We start from the raw sequence: 18,477 nt of genomic DNA, 5'->3' as shown, positions 1-18,477 counted from the left end.
TGTGTAACCTTGGAAATCTTATTAGATTTCTATAAGTTGCAGGTTTCTCATCTCCAAAGTGGGGATGAATGCTAGTACTTACTGAGTTTTATTTTATTTTATGTATTAGTTTCGGTTTATAAGTCATATTGCTGTCACTTTAGAGCATAGGTGTAATATATAGAAATAATGTGAATTCCCTTGATATTATTATCTGAAAAGAATACACACATCAGTTTAGAGACATTTCAGTTTGAAAACTGATACATATTTCTTTTCATCTTGCTAATTTGATTCTCAATTGTATGATCTAGAAAATGAAGACATTGCCTACTGTTGAAAGCTATTGTTAGCATTATAAGAAAGTTCATATTAAATATCCATAGAAGATCATTGTTAGTGTCATACCTCTGCTTTTCTCTTATAAAGTCACTGAAATGCTTTGAAGAGTTATGTAATTTTAGCTGGAAAAAAATTCTTAAGTCTCCTCATATGTCTCTTGGCATTTAATGTATAATAACTTATGCAACATTGCATTTCCTTCAAAACATCATGGATGATTAGAAGCACACTGTTGATTCAATAGCAACTTTTCAAGAAGAAAAAAAGAAACACTCCCACATTAAATGCACCCATCAATTATATGATGTGACTTAATTTTAAAATGATTTAAATGTGAAAAATAAGTGCATTACAGAATCAAGGAAATGTATTAGTTTTGGTTTACAATTCACATTGCTGCCACAGTGTGATTACTCAGAAACTGTGTAATTCTTTGTATCCTCCTTGATTAACCCACTTCCATGCACAATGAAAGAACTCAACAAATATTTTCTAAATGATTGAATAAAGGACTACACAATTCCTCAAATGAAAGAGCTGATTAAAGTTTATACAAATAACAAATAAAAGGAGCTCATAATTTTTCATCTAGGGGATATTTCTTCATTTGAAATTGCATAAAAAGAGTAAAGATATAAAAATGTAAATTTTTGTATGTCAGTATGAGTGTAAAACTTTTAAACTACTTATAATTATTCTGTGATTAGCTAGGTGTCCTTTGATTTTCAATTTGGACTAATGAGTAGAAATAGGAAATTTTCTAAAATATAAAGGACACAGTGTAGAACTCTAGAGCAAGAAACCAGATGCAACTCTGAGTGATCTACTTCCAAATTAGTGGCACAAGACAGCCTAGGCATCAGGAATTCATTCAAGGCACAGAGGGTATGACTCCTGACCTCCCAGGGGCAATATTTACTTAGAGGCTAGCCTCTTTAAACTCTGAGAGTCTCCTTCAGGCTAGTCTGAAGAAGTTGATAGTCTTCTGACACACTTTTTGCTTCCCCACACTTCCTGAACCCAAGGTCATTGCTGCATGGTTTCAGATGCTCCAAACCATGATGTTTTAATTGCAGAATCACTCTTCTTATATCTGTATTAATCAGTGTTTGGTTAAAGAAACAGAATCAATTTTAATGATATTGAGTAAGCACTTTATTATAGGGATTAGACTTTATAGAATTGTTGGAAATGATGGGGTAGTTTCTATAAGACTATCACTTCTGTATGTACTGTTGAGTATAAAGTTAGATATTCTAGTTAAGTTGGCTGGAATGGTGTTCAAAACTGAAAGATAATTGTGACTTGGAAGAGCACAAGGGCAAAAGTGAATTCCATGAGGATAAACAAAGATTCATGAAGAGGAATGAGCACTCATGCTTGTCTGTCATCAACAACAACACTGACAATACAGACGACCTTCTGAAGTGTACTTGATACAAAATTAGAGAATATTAAGGAAAGCAATCCGCAGAACCTTCAGGAGCTACATGCCACATGGTTGCCCTAGGCCAATAAAGTGAATCAGTAGATCACAGCCCTATGCAAGCTATCCTAGGTCCTAACATCCTACATACACCTGTAGAGAGTGACTGACTACTGTTTCTCTAATTTCTAAACCATGTGCAGATTTCTCTTGTAGCCAAGTCTAACTTGAAACCATATAGAAAATTTAATTGTAGAAAATCAAGTACCATTTTAGCTAAGGTGAACAAAGTGAAAGACAGCACAAGTAGTATACCTCAAGAACCTGTAAAACATTGATCTTCATTGATTGCACTAGGAGTTTTTATTGAAATTATGGGAACAAATCTGGGCAGAGGAGTAAAAATAAAAGGGGGACGATTTCGATAAAGATACAAGGTCCCTTACTTAGAGTTCTCTAACATAGAGATCTTTGAGAGGAGAAAGAAGCAGGGAAATGTAGCCAGAAGAAATAAGGAATTTGAAAAAATGACAGAATTAAAGGAATAATAAAATAACATTTTTTGTTTTTTTTATTTGAAATTTGTCAAAATCAGAACTTCTGAACCAGATATGAAAGCAGTAGTATGACTTTACTTCAGCCATTTTATTTGTGGTTTGGCTATGGAAAGATGTCACAAAGTTTATTATTAAAAATATTTTTACAATACAAGGTAAACTAAAAGTTAGATATTCTAGTTAAGTACTCTTTAAACAACCTTCAGATTCTGTTGGTAATTGTCTTTACAATATTTCATAGGTTTTATAATTTCTTTAAAACACCTCTTCTAATCATTTACATTAAAAAATATGTACTTCTGACAAAATATGAAAAACTGGAGTATTTTCCTTTTTTTTAACCCTTAAGTACATGTTTTGACTTTAAAAATAAAAATGAAACAAATTAAAATGATAAAAATATAAGCAAAAAAGAAAAAAAAAAACCTTGCTTGTTTGTAATGTTTCAGAACTGGAAGAATTATCTGAATAAACTGGATTACTTCTTAAAAAAATAAATAAATAAAGATACAAAATTCTTTAGTTTTTGATAATTCCAAGAACCAGAATGCAAATCTGCCTCAGGAGTGGATCACTGTGAGACTCCAGTACTATTCTTTCTTTCTGCCCATTGTTTCTGCTTCTCTCTGTGCTCTTAATGATTTTTTCCTCTACCACCAGATGGGTTTCCTCTGTAAATTAGTCCAAATGTTGAAACATATCATCATTACCTCTTGAGATTTACATTTTGGAACCATATAGAGTAGAGAAAGATCACTCTTTTACTTCCCATTAAAATTTCTCAGGGAAGTATTTATGTTTACTGTGACAAGGGTTAACTCATGTTGTACAGACTGACAGTTGCCATATCAAATATGTGGATGAAGTAAGGAAAGGGAATTTCCAGAAAAAGCGATAAAAGTATATATTTCCACAGATGTCTACAAGAGCCTGCTTTTGTATCTAATTCAGTGATTCGAAATTTTAAGTACATATGCATGATGGCATTTCTATATTATTTAAAGTATCAAAAATATAGAAAATGTGACTATTCAGTAGTAATTTAAATATATTATTACTAAATATGGCAGACTATTTTATACATATGATATTGGTTATGAAATGTTAAAATACAGAAGAAATGTATGTAATATCACATTAAATGGACAAGGCATCCAAAACCAGGTGTATAATATAAACTCATGAATATGTAAGAATGTACATGTAGTAAATCAGAATAGTAATTGTGTCCATGTTTTAGGATTATAGGTGATTATTCTCTTCCCTTTACTGTTTTTCTTCTTTTATACAAAACATATATACTTTAAAAAATTTTTAAATCAAATGCTCATAGGAAATTACTTAAGCACCAACATAGTAATCTTGTAGTGTACTTATTTGTTTTCATTCAAAAGCCAGAAGAGAAAGATCATCCGATAACCTTACTCACTAGGAGTACAAATACAGAGTATTCATGAGCAGACTTTAAGATCTTATATGCCATCCAAAGATATGCAATAACTGGTTAAAAACATTCTAGACATTTTAGAACACTTTTTCCAAAATAGTAACAGCACTAATCCTATTAATCCTAATCCATTGGAAAATGCATATTTAAAAAATTTCCTATGGAATCCCACTTAACTTTCCAAAAATAAGTGGTATATAGTATAAATAGCAAAGAGGGAATTTGGCAATTAAAATATAACAAAGCCAGATCAAGAGTAGCCAGTGTGCTTTTTATTTATTGTCAAATGATATTAATTTCACAATGACTAACATGAATATAAAATCAAGTACATCAACATATTTTGGAATATTAGAAACTATATAACAAAAAACATAAAAAAATGTTTCAAAACAAAATTTATAGATCTACCCTTTCTTCAGGAGAAAACCAGCAATTAATTTCCAATGCATTTGGCCAGAGTTCTAAATTCATTCTTTTGAAAATAGGATGATTAGTAAAATATAGCTTAGTTTATAATAAAGCTCTTCGAAGAGCTACCAGAACATACATTTTTCCCAATCCATCCTTTTTAGAATCTATGAAAAACTCAGATCATTTAATGAAGGTGTAAACGAACTAGGCTCCTCAGAGATCTTTGGTATATTTGACATTTTGACTTGTTGAAGTTGAAAAAAAAAGAGAAACCATTGATTAAATAGAATAAAAATTACCTTACAACTTTAAAGTTCTGATGTTGAACTTCTGTGTTCATGTTAACTCTTTAACTGTGGTAATTAAGAAATAGTTCTTTTACTGCACAGAATTGAATTTATCCCTGTTGGAAGACCTGATGTCACAAAATAGGAAAACAAATATTTTTCAGGTGCATAACATTCTATAGCCTTACTCTAGTCATTTAAGGTCCTGTAGAAAAACTTGACAATATCCATGTTAACTTGATTCCAGGAGATAAAGTGACTTGCTCAGAGGATTTTTTTCCTTTCCTATGTACTTGTCTAAGTCGCTATAAGTTCCTGTGGGCAGAATGTGTAGAGGTGTGTGAATGTGTGTGTGTGTGTGTGTGTGTGTGTGTGTGTGTGTGTATGTGTGTGTGTATTATGTGTATTTTTAACAATCTTGTACTCTCAAATTTTGGAAAATAGTAAAACATTCCTTACTTTCCTTTCTTTTTATATATTTTTATTTTTTTCTTTTGCAAAGTCTTGTGCAAACACACTTTAAAGTACCAATGTAATGTTCAACAGACATCATCATGAAAAACAAAACAAAACAAAAAAAAAAAACTGAAAAGCAGAGTTTGTATCTCAGGAGCTACTGACATAGTATTATAGAATAGCCCCAGGCTGTATGAGTCACTGATAACATTCTTTAAGAATTTTAATTTTCCTAATCTGTAAGGCCAATTGAAACAGTTTTTTTTTTCTTTGTTTAGTGTTAATTTTCTTTTAAGATGGAAGTTTATCTAAAAGGAAAATTTATTTTAAGATATAGATTTGTTTTCTTCTCTTGGTCTATCTCAACCTTAAGGTAAAATAAATTTTATAATCAAGGTTCCAGAAATTGTGGCTGCAATATAATAAGTCCTACATTGCAAGGACCCAGGAGTCATTACTCTAAAAGACATCAAAGTCTGAGTAAGGTCTCTGCAGGAGCTCTGGAACTACCACATGATCCTCACGGTGGACTTTCCTGACAAGGTTGGCATTAGCTCCAGCTCTAGAAAGTCATGTACTGACATAAAGAACTGGAAAATGATCGATCACCTCCTTGTACTTTCTTCCTTGAGAGATTTGGAAAGGGGAAAAATAGTTTCATATAACACCTCTTGTAAATCTCCCGAGCTTTTGCCAATGGAATGCTTCACTTTTCTTTCAGACATGTGTTAAGAGAAGCTCTAATACATATTCACTTCATGCGATAACTAAATTTTTTCATGTTTGCCCAGTGAAAGCTCTCCTAAGTAATTGTTGTCATAGAGAATATTCAAGAGATTAGGGCAAAATTGATAGTTAATTCAACCTGTCTAGTAAATATAAATCATAAAAATCTAGTTATTACCAATTCTTATGAAATATTAGAGAATAATATGTAGAAACATGCATGTTTTATGATCACTTTACCTCAAAATATTAGCCATGTAAGCTCATGGCCCACAAATTACAGAGGCAGGAGACAGGAAGCAAACCTCAGATCAGCAGGCTTTCCTTTATTCTGCAGTGAGGTCCATGGATCAGGCACTGGATGGCCCATTTTCTGGGAATGGAGCTGGTCCACAAACCCAGGTTACACAAGGAGTCTGGGTTTTTATAGTTTCATTAGAGACTGCAGACATGCATTTTGGACAGTCAGGGGCTAGTTATACAAGTTAGAACTTTAACTTAGGAAGGTAGTTGTAAAAAGATTGAAACTCATTATTATCTGGGGAGATAGGAATCCAGATTCTGATGGATGAATACTCAAATCTTGTCCATTGTTTTACTTTCTTTGGGATCCATTGTTTCTCAGAGTTTCAATATATGCTGTGCCTCCATTTAGGACTAATTTGCAATTAATTCAGGACCCAGCATTCAGTATTTGCCTCCTTTCTTCAAGATGCCCTGAGATTGGTGGAGGTAAATGTTCACTTTTGGTGGACACGCTGGGGCTGAACATGGGAAGGGGTGAAAGTTTGCTTTATCCCCTCAGGGCCAATTGTTATTGGGAAAGGATGTACTGGGAGAGATTTCACATTGGCTAATTTCCCCTCCCTCCTCCAGAGTCACACTGTCCCTCTATTTTTTCCTGGGGAGTTGTCTCATAGGAATATTATTTTCTATAATCCTTTAAGCCCACCAGTTGATAAATGTGACCAGAACCTTTCTATCAGATCAATTAACTGCCATGAGTGTAGCACAGCATTTTAAGGGAAAAAGGATACATGAGTTCCAAATTAAAGAAAAAAAAAAAAAAAAAACTCTTTGATCTTCATTGCCTACTGAACTTTGAGATCTGGAGAACAGTAATATGCTCTTATAACACACACACACACACACACACACGCACACACATACACACAACGCTAATATATTTGTATGTAATGTACATGATACATACTCATATGCATGTTTGTTTATCTTTAGTACCTAGGAAATTGTCTAGAAGAGAATCATCAATTTATCAAATTAATTAAATGTTATTTACAGCCACAACAAAAGTCTGGGATTATTGAGCATGGATTGTCAGATATGCAGATGTTTCCTACCAAAGTGCTTATTGATGTATTTGATTCCCATTGTTCTGTTGTATATCAAATAAATTTTACATTCGTGGATCAGACATTGCTTTAGAGGGCTCATTGTACTGATGTTCCAGTCATGATCATAAGTGGAAAATTGTTCAGAATACATTTTTAAAGTGAAAACAAATAATTTAATAAACCAGTATAATGGGTTTCTACTTTAAAATTTTATAGCATACACAAACACGTAACTAATCATATAAAAAGGACAAAACAGTGTTATTCTAACAGAATTCAAGGTGATTTTTTCATACTTCTCTTTTATAAAATGTTTTAAAAATTTGTATAAATATGCTAATAAAATCAAAATGTAAGGCAATTTGAAGCAAAGAGGTGGGGAATCAACTGTAAGTCTTGTTAAGAAATGGATAGACACAAAGACAGTCTGAAAATGGTTTCAATGATATGAAGTTTATTTTCTGTTTAGTGACTACTATTTATTTCAATAGTTGGAATTTTAGGTTCTACAAGAATATTTGTTTCTCTGATACCACGACTTTGATACTATGGTTGAAAAACTGTCATACTACAAGACAGATATCGAAACATGACATAATATCAACCTATCTCTCATGCACTATTGTGAATTTTCTTACAAGATCTAACAACAATGGTGGCAACAAGTGTTCAACTTTGGGGCTTGGCTTCATTAGCATGTTTTAATACCCCATGCAGTTTCATTGTTTGTATTTCGAAGTTCTCTACTACTAGAGTACTTTAAACTTTGTTTAGTTAATAAACAATGTATCCACATGAAGAATGTCAAATTAATGTTTTCCAAATTTAATACACTTTAAAGTCTCTGTTCATAATCAGATTTCTAAAATAGCCATATAGAAAGAAGCCCTCCTTTTTAGACATCGGCATTTATCTGAATTTCTGGTCAGGTTTTATTAAAGAACCTGAAAATTGCTGAGTCTAGCTGATAGTCCTCATTTGGACTTAGATTTTTGAAAATTTTCCACTCATACATGGTAAGTTGCTTTATTGTTTGTTTTGTGTTTTAGATTAATGAAAGAAATATATTTAAATAAGATAAAAAGTACAAAATTATTTGAAATAAATTTTTGGTATAACATCATTACATAACAGTGTATGAATCTCATTTATTTTTCTAATCTAAACTAATAAAAATTATGCTTAATATTTCATGAGTGTTAATCTATACATGAATGGTGTATTCAAGGACCAAGTTTTGACATAAGCCAAATTGCTCCTTCAGTACTTATTCTGAAAAAATTTGTAAAATTAGCTATTATTGAAGATGATATGCATCTTCTAGGATGAAAACAATTTATTCTTAGCATTTGGTTATTTCAGAAAGTATGGTCACCATTCACTGTGTAAATTAAACATTTTCAATGCTCCATGACTTCTTTCTTACTTTAAGTTTTCATAGTAACAAAGAAATTCGGCAAATTAAAAATAAACCAAGGAGATTGTTTAGCATTTCACGGTTTCTTATTTGTTAACATCTCTCTTTTTTATAAATAAAAAAACATAATTAAATTTTAATTGTTTTTAAACCTAATTAAGTGTTAATTGTTTATTAAGATGTTAGGGTTAAAGATTGCCTATAATATCAACAGGGATATTTACTCATATTTGTCTTTCCAAAAAGCAAAAAGAGGTATGGTCAGTATGGAGACTCAACTGCTACATTTATGTGATATAAATCTTCTTATATTTATCTAGTGCTTTGCATCTCAGGTCTGGCAAGCACACCAACAACATCAACACCAACAGTATCAACAGCACCTGGGAGCATGTTGGAAATTCAGAATCTCAGTCCATGCTTCACTCTTAATCACAAACTGCGTTTTAACAATATGAAAGATTGGAAGCAAGAACCCAGAACACTTTTCTCCATTTTGCATTGAATTCCATGGGGAGGAAAAAGGAGAACAGATCAAATCTGGAGCCTACTTGTCCAGAGTAGGCGTTTTAATACATATTACTGAAATAGCATGTTATTTAACTTATCTCAATCTTCTTCATAAACTGTATCAATAAAAACCACTACAAAAACATTTGATCCTCATTTAAATAACTTGCAGAAAGATATTTTCTATATTAAGATTATAGATATGTTAATTAAATTTGAAATTCCATTTGCCTTGTTGGGTTTGCCTTGTTTGTTGTTAGATTAGTCCCAGATTTTTGAGAAGATCTTGCAGGGATTGCTGGTAGCAAGTCTTGCATTTTGAGGAATCATTATTGGTATAGTATGTCAAAAACTTGATGTTGTGTTTTGAAAATCTAGCATTGGTCATACAAAACAACTTTGAGTGCATTCTGAGGGCAAGGATGCACACACAGCAGGGTTATTACTAAGTACAGCAGATTTAATCAGAAAATAAGCTCATTTGGTAGAATATGGGGTTCTTGGAGGGGTGCATATAAAACAATTGGAGAAAACATGGGTTGCATGACTGCAAGTCTGATCAGCTCAGTAATTCCTAGAACCAATGGGAAGTCAGCTCTGTTGGATAGATGTGCTATGTACACTTTTAATAATGTTATTGTTAGCAACATGAATAGCCTGTTTATTTACTAAGGTGAAAATACACATTTTTCATTTTTTACTACTATGAAATCATAGACACCTACCTATTGCTGCTTATTTTTACATTATAAATGAATCAAATTTCTTTTTTTTTTTTTTTTTTTTTTTTGGCAGTGCTGGGGATTGAACCCAGGGTCTTGTGCTTGGAAGGCAAGCAACCTACCAACTGAGCTATATCCCCAGCCCACATGAATCAAATTTCTTAAACCTAGTATGTTAAAAAGCTTTGTTCAAACTACCATCAAGAAGGTATTCTATGACATTGTTAAAATCTACATTGCATCCAGGCATGGTGGTACATGCTTATAATCCCAGTGACTCAGGAGGCTAAGGCAGAAGAATCACAAGGTAGAGGCCAGCCTCAGCAACTTAGGGAGAACCTGTGTCAAAATCAAAAGGGTTGGGGGTGTGGCTCAGTGGTACAGTACCTCTGGGTTCATTCCCAGATACCACCTCCAATCCTCCTCCCCAATTCTACGTTGATATTGGTTTGAAAGCATTCTCTTTCTCAGCTAAAACAAGGAGGTATCAGGTTATATAATAATTGGGCATTCATTCTGTAAGAGGTTGTGTATTGAAAAAATTTCATTTGTGAATGCTGTGTTCTCCCACTTTAGAGAAGAGTCAATCAATTAAATTACCAGCTTTATAAAGAGCTCTTATGTGTTATAATTTCATCAGAACGAGATGGGTTAGAATTTATTAAAGTTTTGCTTTATTTAAACAAAGACAAAAATATATCAACCCATTTTGAATGTTTTCAGTATCTGTTAACTTAAATCAATGAAAGGTAATAATCCAATATATTTTGCATTTGTCTTAAAAGTTCATGCAATTGCAAACTCAGGACTTTAAATTTTTTTTCCCATAGAGAATAGGTGCTCTTCTGATTTGTTTCTCTGTAGGTAATTCTAAAATCTTTTTTTTTTTATTAGCTGCTGCTATAATTTAGGTCTGGAATGTCCCCCAAAGGATATGTGTTAAAGGCTTTCTCCTCAGGCAATGGTATTATTAAGAGGTGATGCAAACTTTTAGAGTTAGGGCCCAGTGAGAGGTCTTCAGGTCATGAAGCAAGCCCTTGAATGGGAGACAGGACCCCAGTTACTTCTAGGCCATGAGGTCAGCAGTTTTGCTTTGTCAAGCAGTCCTGCCATAATGTGTCTGAAGAGGCCCAAAGCAATGGGACCAACTGATCCTCAACTAAAAGATCTAAAACTGTGAGCCAAAAGAAAACTTTTCACTTTATAAGTTGATTATCTTGTATATTTGTTACAGTAGTGGAACACTGATACAGCTATACTGGCCACCGTTAAACATGTGTTCTTCATACTTTTATACAGAATATGGAATAATCAGAATTAATGTATTATATTTCTATGCTAAACACTTCAAATATGAATGTGTAAATCATTCACCATAGTGAACTTAATATAATTACTAAGTAAAAGCTAGTACATTTTAAACTGTTAACATTTATCTTCAAGGTTTGTCATTCTGTTATTCAATGGATCTCTTTTCTTCCCTATTTCTGCCCAAATGTAGAAAGAGCTGTAGTTTATATTTGAGATTTACCTTATTGTTAACTGACAAATAATAGTATATGTTTATATGTTTGGATAAATGTACACCTTGTATAGTGATCAAATCAAAGAAATTAGTATATTCATCAGTTCAAATATTATTATTTCCTTATGTGACAGTTAAAATATTCTCTCAAATTCACAATACATTATTATTAACCGTAGTCACTGTACTGTACAATAGAACACCAGAATTTATTCCTCCATCGAATTGTAACTTCATACACAGGACACCCAGCCCCTGATGGCCGACATTGTACTCTCCATTCATGTGAATTTGTTTAGATTTCATGCATGAGTGAGACCATTCATTATTTGTCATTCTGAACCTGGCTTATTTCACCTAATGTGATGCCCTCAACATTCATCCTTGTGTTGAAAATGGCAGAATTTTCTGAGTGTTTTTGTTTTTGTTGTTTATTCAAAGGATAAATAGTACTTTGTTGTGTTTATGTCATATTTTAATCCATTCATCTGTTGATGTATACTTAGGTTATTTCCGTACCTTCAATATTGTGAATAATGCTACAGTGAACGTGAGTGTGCAGACATCTCTTCAACATACTGACTGTACTGACTTTAACTCCTTTGGATACATATCCAGTATTGTGATTGCCTGACTTCATAATGATTCTATTTTTAGTTTTTGAGGAACTTCCATACAGTTATTCACAATTAGTGCACAAATCCACCAACAGTGTACAAGGATCCCTTTCCTTCTTATCCTAGCCAGCACTTGTTATTTTTCATCCTTTTAAGAAAAGCTAATATGTGTATTATTAATATTTGAATTTGCTGTCATCTGATGATTAGAACTGTTAAAAATTTTTCTTATATGTTACCTATTTACATATTTACTTTTAAGAAAAGTTTATTCAAATTCTTTGCCCACTTATTAATACAATCATTTGCTTTCTTTTCATAAATATTTTGGTTCCTTTTGTATTTTGCATATTAGACCCTTATTCACTGTATGCATTGAACATATTTTCTCCCAATATATGGATTTTCTACTCACTTTATGAATTGTTTACTTTGGTGTGCAGACTTTTAAATTTGATATAGTTCTATTTGTCTATTTTTACTTTTATTGTCCGTACTTTTGGAATCATAGCTTAGCTATCTCTGCTCCAACCAATGTCATGGAACCTTTTCTGTTTTTTTTCTGGTGTTTTTTTTTTTAATTTCAGATTTTATGATTAACTCTTTAATCCATTTTGAGTTGATCCTTGTATAAGGGGTTAGGTAAGGGTCAATTTTTGTTCTCATATATATGGATATACAGTTCTCTCAGCCCCATTTATTGAGAAGATTGTTCTTTACCCATTGTATGTTCATGGTGCCATTGCTGAAAATCAAATGACACTAGATGACTGGGCTTATTTCTGAGCTCCCCATTCTGTTCCATTGGTCTCTGTGTCTGTTTTCATGCCAATACCATGGTGGTTAGTTCACTATAATGTTCTTATATATTTTGAAATTCACTAGTCACAAATAATGCTCAACACCCTAGATGAGTTTGGAAATGTTCTTTTCTTCTTCTTCTTCTTCTTTTTGCAAAAATTAAGGATAAATATTAATTCTTTAAATGTTTAGTTTATAGTTAATTTTAAGGGACTAGCTATAATGTTCATTTGTTTCTTCTTTAAATGTCTCTCCCAAAAGATGGCTTTGATGTGACAGCAGTAGTTTCTTCAACAGGTTTAGTAAAAGTATAAATAAAGAATTTTATAGTAGTGCTTAGTTTTGATAGACTCTTCTTTCTACTCACATTTTTTTTCCATTACTGAGCATTTCTTTACATTATAATTGCTTTTCCCAGGCCACCACCCTATGTAACCCACATCACCTTTGCCCTACAAACAGCCAGATGAAGACTTGTTTTCTGATAGTGCCTTCACTTAAATTTCCTCCTCTTCTACAAATCTATTTCTTGATCCTTAAAATGTATCATTCCCTCCTTACCCTAGGTTTAGTGAAATCTGAGATATAAAACCAAGTCCTACCTATGTGCAAATTGATTTATGTGTTAATAGCTGTCTCCCCTCTTTTCAAATGTATATTTGCTTTTTAATTAATTTCTGAATATTTTAGCCCAGAAAAATTCCCATAAGTGGGAATTACAAGTGTAGTTGTAGAGTTATAGATTAAGGTTTGAGGGAGAAAATTGATTTTGGTATTTCTTTAATTAAAGCTCAATTGTAGATGCAAATATGTAAGCTTGTTCTGTGTATTTATCCTCAAATAGCTGTTAATTCTAGGCTTGATATATTGACTCAGAACAATAGGGAATAGTTTATATGAGAATAATGAGATTTGGGAGTTAGCCTGTAATTTTCTGACTGTCTACAATGATTTCTTCCAAAGACAGCTTATTTTGTGATCAGTTTTAGCTCACATTTATTGTTCTGTGGATTTCTTTACTTTTATTTTTGCATACAGTTAGGATGTGCCAACATTGCACTATTTTATCATGCATAATCTTTTTCATGGGTTTGTCATGCATTAAACTGTCTACAAGATGTTCATATTCATGGTTGTGAAGAGTGTTTGCTGGTCTTTTGCTAACTGATCAAATATTTAATGGGGTTTTGGTTTGGGCTTGTTGGAAACACTAATGTAATAACCACCCCCCCCACACACACACACACATGGATTGCTCAGAGCATATATTTTCCATCCTCTCTTTTAATATGAATGCATTTTGAATTCCCAAGACTCAGTCCTCACCATACTAACATTTCTGTCATTGTTTTTAATATTTTATTTACATTAATATGCATCTCTGACAAATTATCTTTCTTGGATTTTTTGACTAATTTATTTCCAAGCAAAAAATGCTTAAAATGGCAAAGTGAATTTATCTTCAGAAAAAAATTGGGACATTTAACTTATGATATGTGTAATATTTAGGAGTCAGCCATTTTAGCTGGTTCTTAATGCTATACATTCTTGTACTTGTATGACAGTCTCAAAATACAGTTTCTCAGATAAATATTATTCCATATTATTCCACTTTTTTCCTTTAATTTTTATTAAAAATAGAGTGTTTCTTCTACTTTAATGGTTTAAAATTATCTTCCTTCTCATCCCAACCACACTTTTAAGTCATTTCAAAGTCCTTCCATTGCTCTGAGTTGAAATGAAGTCAGTATTCCAATAATCAAAATATTCTATATGGTCTTTTTCTGTCCCCACAATAATCTGATTCATCTTGCCTTCTAAGCTATATTAAGCATTTGTTGGTGTATTTGATTCCTTAGATTTCTCTCATTCTCTTTGTAATTCTATATTGTCTGTCGGTTGCACTTGCTGCTCTCTCTCCATCTGTAGTTCTTTCCTCCACCCTTCATTTGACCAATTGATGTCCTTCTCACTCTTCATATTCTAGCCTAAGTGTTATTTCCACAGACAGGTTTGCTATGGTATACCATTTTCTTAGGTATATCTTGAATCCACTCTTACAGCAGTTCTTAGTTTTTGTCTGGAGAAGTTGTTATATTTGTCCTTGATTGCTTCACTGGTTACACTAGTATGACTCAAATGACTATTAGCATAGTCTGTCACTTTATTAAAGTTGCCTGAGGGCTGAGGCTATCTATTTTTCACTCAATGTCTAAATTTTTATTTAACTCTACATATTTTTGTGAATGAGTAAATGCATGAAAAAAACGTCAAATGGTAATTTTCAGTAACAGAGTTTAAGAACCCAGGAAGAAACAACAATGCAATTAGCATTTTAATGATGTTGTTAAGATATGGGCTTTCTGTGAATTTTATGGTTGAATGTTTTTGGTGATAATGACCTAAAAAATTTTTTTTTTTTTTTTTGGTTAACAGAAGAGATGATACAATACCAAAAGGTGCATTGTGTTTTGCAAAAGGTGCCTACCAAGCACATGACAAAGCAGTTGTCTGAAAAATTAGGATGCTTTATCCTAAGCTTTTAGGGGGAAACTGGCCAAGCTTTGCTAAATTCTTGATCCTTATATTAATAAAGCTTAGTGTGATTAAGAGACAGGATTTTCAAGCTTATGTAGTCAGCTGAATTTTTTTTTTCCTTAGCTGTAAGAATTGCTGACTTAAGTAAGTCTGAGACACTATTTATCAATAGTAAGTGCAGAACTCTTCAATTGCTAGTTCTTCATAATGCAATGCATATGTGTAACTGGAATCATTATTTATAATTCAACTAGACTTTTTAGACACCCTTTGCTAAATAGATGTATTGAGATGTAAATTATTCTATAAAAAGTCAAGAGTTTAGAACATAAAGCAGAAATCCATACCGTGTAAAGATTTTAGAATCTCAATCGACAAGCTATTTACTGGTCCACTAAAATGTTAGATAATGCATTTTAGGCATTTTTTATTAGAATTTTCATGAGAAATTACTTTTGAGAGTTTGAAATAATTCACTGGAAAAAAATTATTTTTAGTTTGGCACTGATTGAACTGAGTTGGTTGATGATACTATGAATTAAATTATGAGAGGAAGGCAAAGAATGCCATTGCCAAGCATTTCACCTAGAACCCTCTTCATGCTGTTGTAGCTCTGTGCTTTTGCACATGTTTAGTATTCCTCATGATCTCTCTTATATGTTATTTGATAGTTGATATTATTATAAGTAGGAATATAAAATCATAGGTTTACAAACAGTGAATGAGTAGTTTTATTTCTCGCTGCTTTCACTACCTATCGTGTGCATCCATTTATTTAGAGAAAAGCACCTTGGTAGTGAAAAGTGGCTTTATATTAAGTGTAGTTTTCCTTGACCAAGAATAATTGAAAGAAAACAAAGATACACCTACTTCAGTTCCTCAACTTGCTTCCCCTTGAAAGAGATATAATCCTGAGACTTGCTAAATTAGTTTGATAATTAAGCTTGTGAGGTAAGGTTCTAGAGAACACCCACAGAAGCTGTCATTCAATTTAGGGGGGTAGATAGTACTGCACACATATAATGAATTTTCAGATGTGCTTATTAGTTAAGTAAATTTCAGATATGAAATATAAAGCAATAACAGACTGTAAGCCATAGTATGCAATGATCACTAAGTTATCAGCAAGGAGGAGGCTGTTAAGTGCAGTTGTTTGCAAGCCTGAAGAGACAGAATCAGAAAGTAATTACAGTTTCAGAGACAGATTAATAATGCATTACAGCTTAGGTAGGCACTGGCCCCTGCCCATCCTTTTGAATCATCATACAGTAGCTCCTGCTGGTGGCCTGCCAATAGACAGAGTGTGCTTTGCTACATTTGTTTCTGTTTTTCATAATGAATGATTTCTGAAGAATTAGTCATATGATTCCAAAAGAGAAGAAAGAGGAAGAAGGGGAGGTGCACCAGCAAAATCAAGTTGTTTTGAATCTGGCCAGTAGCTCTCAGAATTCTACATGCACTTCTTAGCCCTATTTCCAGATCCTTGAGTAGAATCATCATGGAAGGCTAGTATTCCAACATACCTAATAAGAAACTTTCTCTCCTACTACTAACTGTGGCAACACTATGTCCAGTTAAAAGATACCAATGTAGCAATCAATGCTCCTGTAACACAGCGTGGTTGGTGAGATATGAGTGGACAAAATGAGTACAGGCTGGTTTCTAACTAAAAGAGATTGGTAAATCTGACAGGAACCTTAGACTTTGATATACTCTGTCTTATTTCCTGATACCCTGCTTCCATACCTGAGGGAAGAGAAGTGGCCATAAGATTGAAAACTAAGAATTAATGATTTTCAAGAAAGACACACAAACTGGCATAAACCCTGGTGATTTTCTCAGCAAACCCTGACTATATATCTCTGCCTTTTTGGTTATGTGAGAAGAACAATCTCCTTTTTCATTATGCCACTGTGTTTGGATTAACCAAATGCAGCTATATGCATTCCTCAGAGATGCCAACTTGAGGAATGTTAGAACAGTATCCTCCATTTTACAATAGTCATGACTTATAAGTAGACGTCTATTCCACAAAATATAGGCCAAACTTGTACATTTGATTTTGTTCACTTGAGGAAAAACCATAGTGATAGAACTAGTACTATCCACATATGAAATTCCTAAAGAGTTAATTTTAGATGAAAATAGTACACTAAAAAAGAGATTTTTTATATTATGATTCAAATGCCATGTCTGTCTTGAAAATTAGAGAAGCAAAGTTGGAATTTAGAATGTATTAACCAACAAATGCTAAAAATCATCTTTTGTGTATGCATCACATACATGAGCTGAAGATGAGTTTTCTAGCTTAACGAGTAAAGTCAGAGGTTATACACAGCCAGCGTCATGACCACATTGGTGCTAAATGAATTTGATACCCCCAAGATTTTTTTAAATTTTTTATTGGTTTGTTTTCTTTTTTTTTTTTTAATTTGTTTTGAAAAATGTGCCAATACTTTAAACTTTTGTGAACAAGTCGTATTATTTAAAACTTGAGATAGTTCATAAAAGAATATCAGATATTTTATCTCTGTCAAATACTCAAGATCTAGCACCCCTGGGGTTGGGTCTACCTTACAGTAAAGTTTGGTAGCAGCTAAGCAGCCTCTGCAGACTGCTTTTAGTTTGCTAAGTATTTTACATGACATATTTCTCTAAACTCTCTTCATGTTCAGGCTCTGTATAATTTACTTTTTTGGTCATATGGATATTTAAAACTGCAAATTTTGTTTGCCAAACAGAATTTTTGTTTAAATGTATTATTGAGGGTTTGGCTTGTGAGAGAAAGTAAAACTGAAATATTTTAATAGTTTAATTCATAAGGCTTCTCATTATCATTAAAATGTAGAAACTAATTCCAATCTAATTTCAAATGACAGCATAAAAATCGCATTAGCAGATTAAATTAGACAGATAGTAGTGGCAAGTATTGCCCCCCTCTCAGTTATATTTTGATATTTTTTAACTCTATATAGCGTAATCTTTCTTTCTTTCTTTCTTTCTTTCTTTCTTTCTTTCTTTCTTTCTTTCTTTCTTTCATTCATTCTTTCTTTCTTTCTTTTTCTTTCTTTCTTTCTTTCTTTTTGCATTACTGTTTCTATACAGCTTAAATGTAGCTGTAGAGCTGATCACCAGGGAAATAAACCCATTGTGTATGGAATTACATTTTCTAAATTGTGCATTAGAAAACTAATAGGAATCTCTGAACAGAAAACAGAATGTGCTTGCTTTATGAATGCATGCATTTGTTGTTTCCATTTTTTTTTTAATATTTAGAGCCTGTTTAAAGAAGCCCACAGGATTAGCTTTAAGATTTATAATTAAAACACTTGACATACAATGTAGATTGTTAGCTTCT

The 18,477-nt window shown here is 32.6% G+C and overlaps 2 long non-coding RNA genes across 2 annotated transcripts in view; both read left to right on the top strand.

The window, feature by feature from the left end:
• Positions 1-18,477, top strand: part of LOC306645379 — a 1,014,773-nt gene that overhangs the window by 252,424 nt on the left and 743,872 nt on the right. The window lies entirely within an intron of this gene.
• The window catches only part of LOC306645385, a 37,576-nt gene continuing 26,793 nt past the window's right edge, over positions 7,695-18,477 (top strand). Inside the window, exon 1 of the long non-coding RNA XR_013759633.1 lies at positions 7,695-8,005. This is a non-coding gene — a long non-coding RNA (uncharacterized lncRNA). The remainder of the gene's footprint in view (positions 8,006-18,477) is intronic.

This window comes from Sciurus vulgaris (genome assembly GCF_902686455.1).
Source record: "Sciurus vulgaris genome assembly, chromosome: 15".
Classification (NCBI taxonomy): Eukaryota; Metazoa; Chordata; class Mammalia; order Rodentia; family Sciuridae; genus Sciurus; species Sciurus vulgaris.
This window is presented reverse-complemented; position numbering and strand designations above follow the sequence as displayed.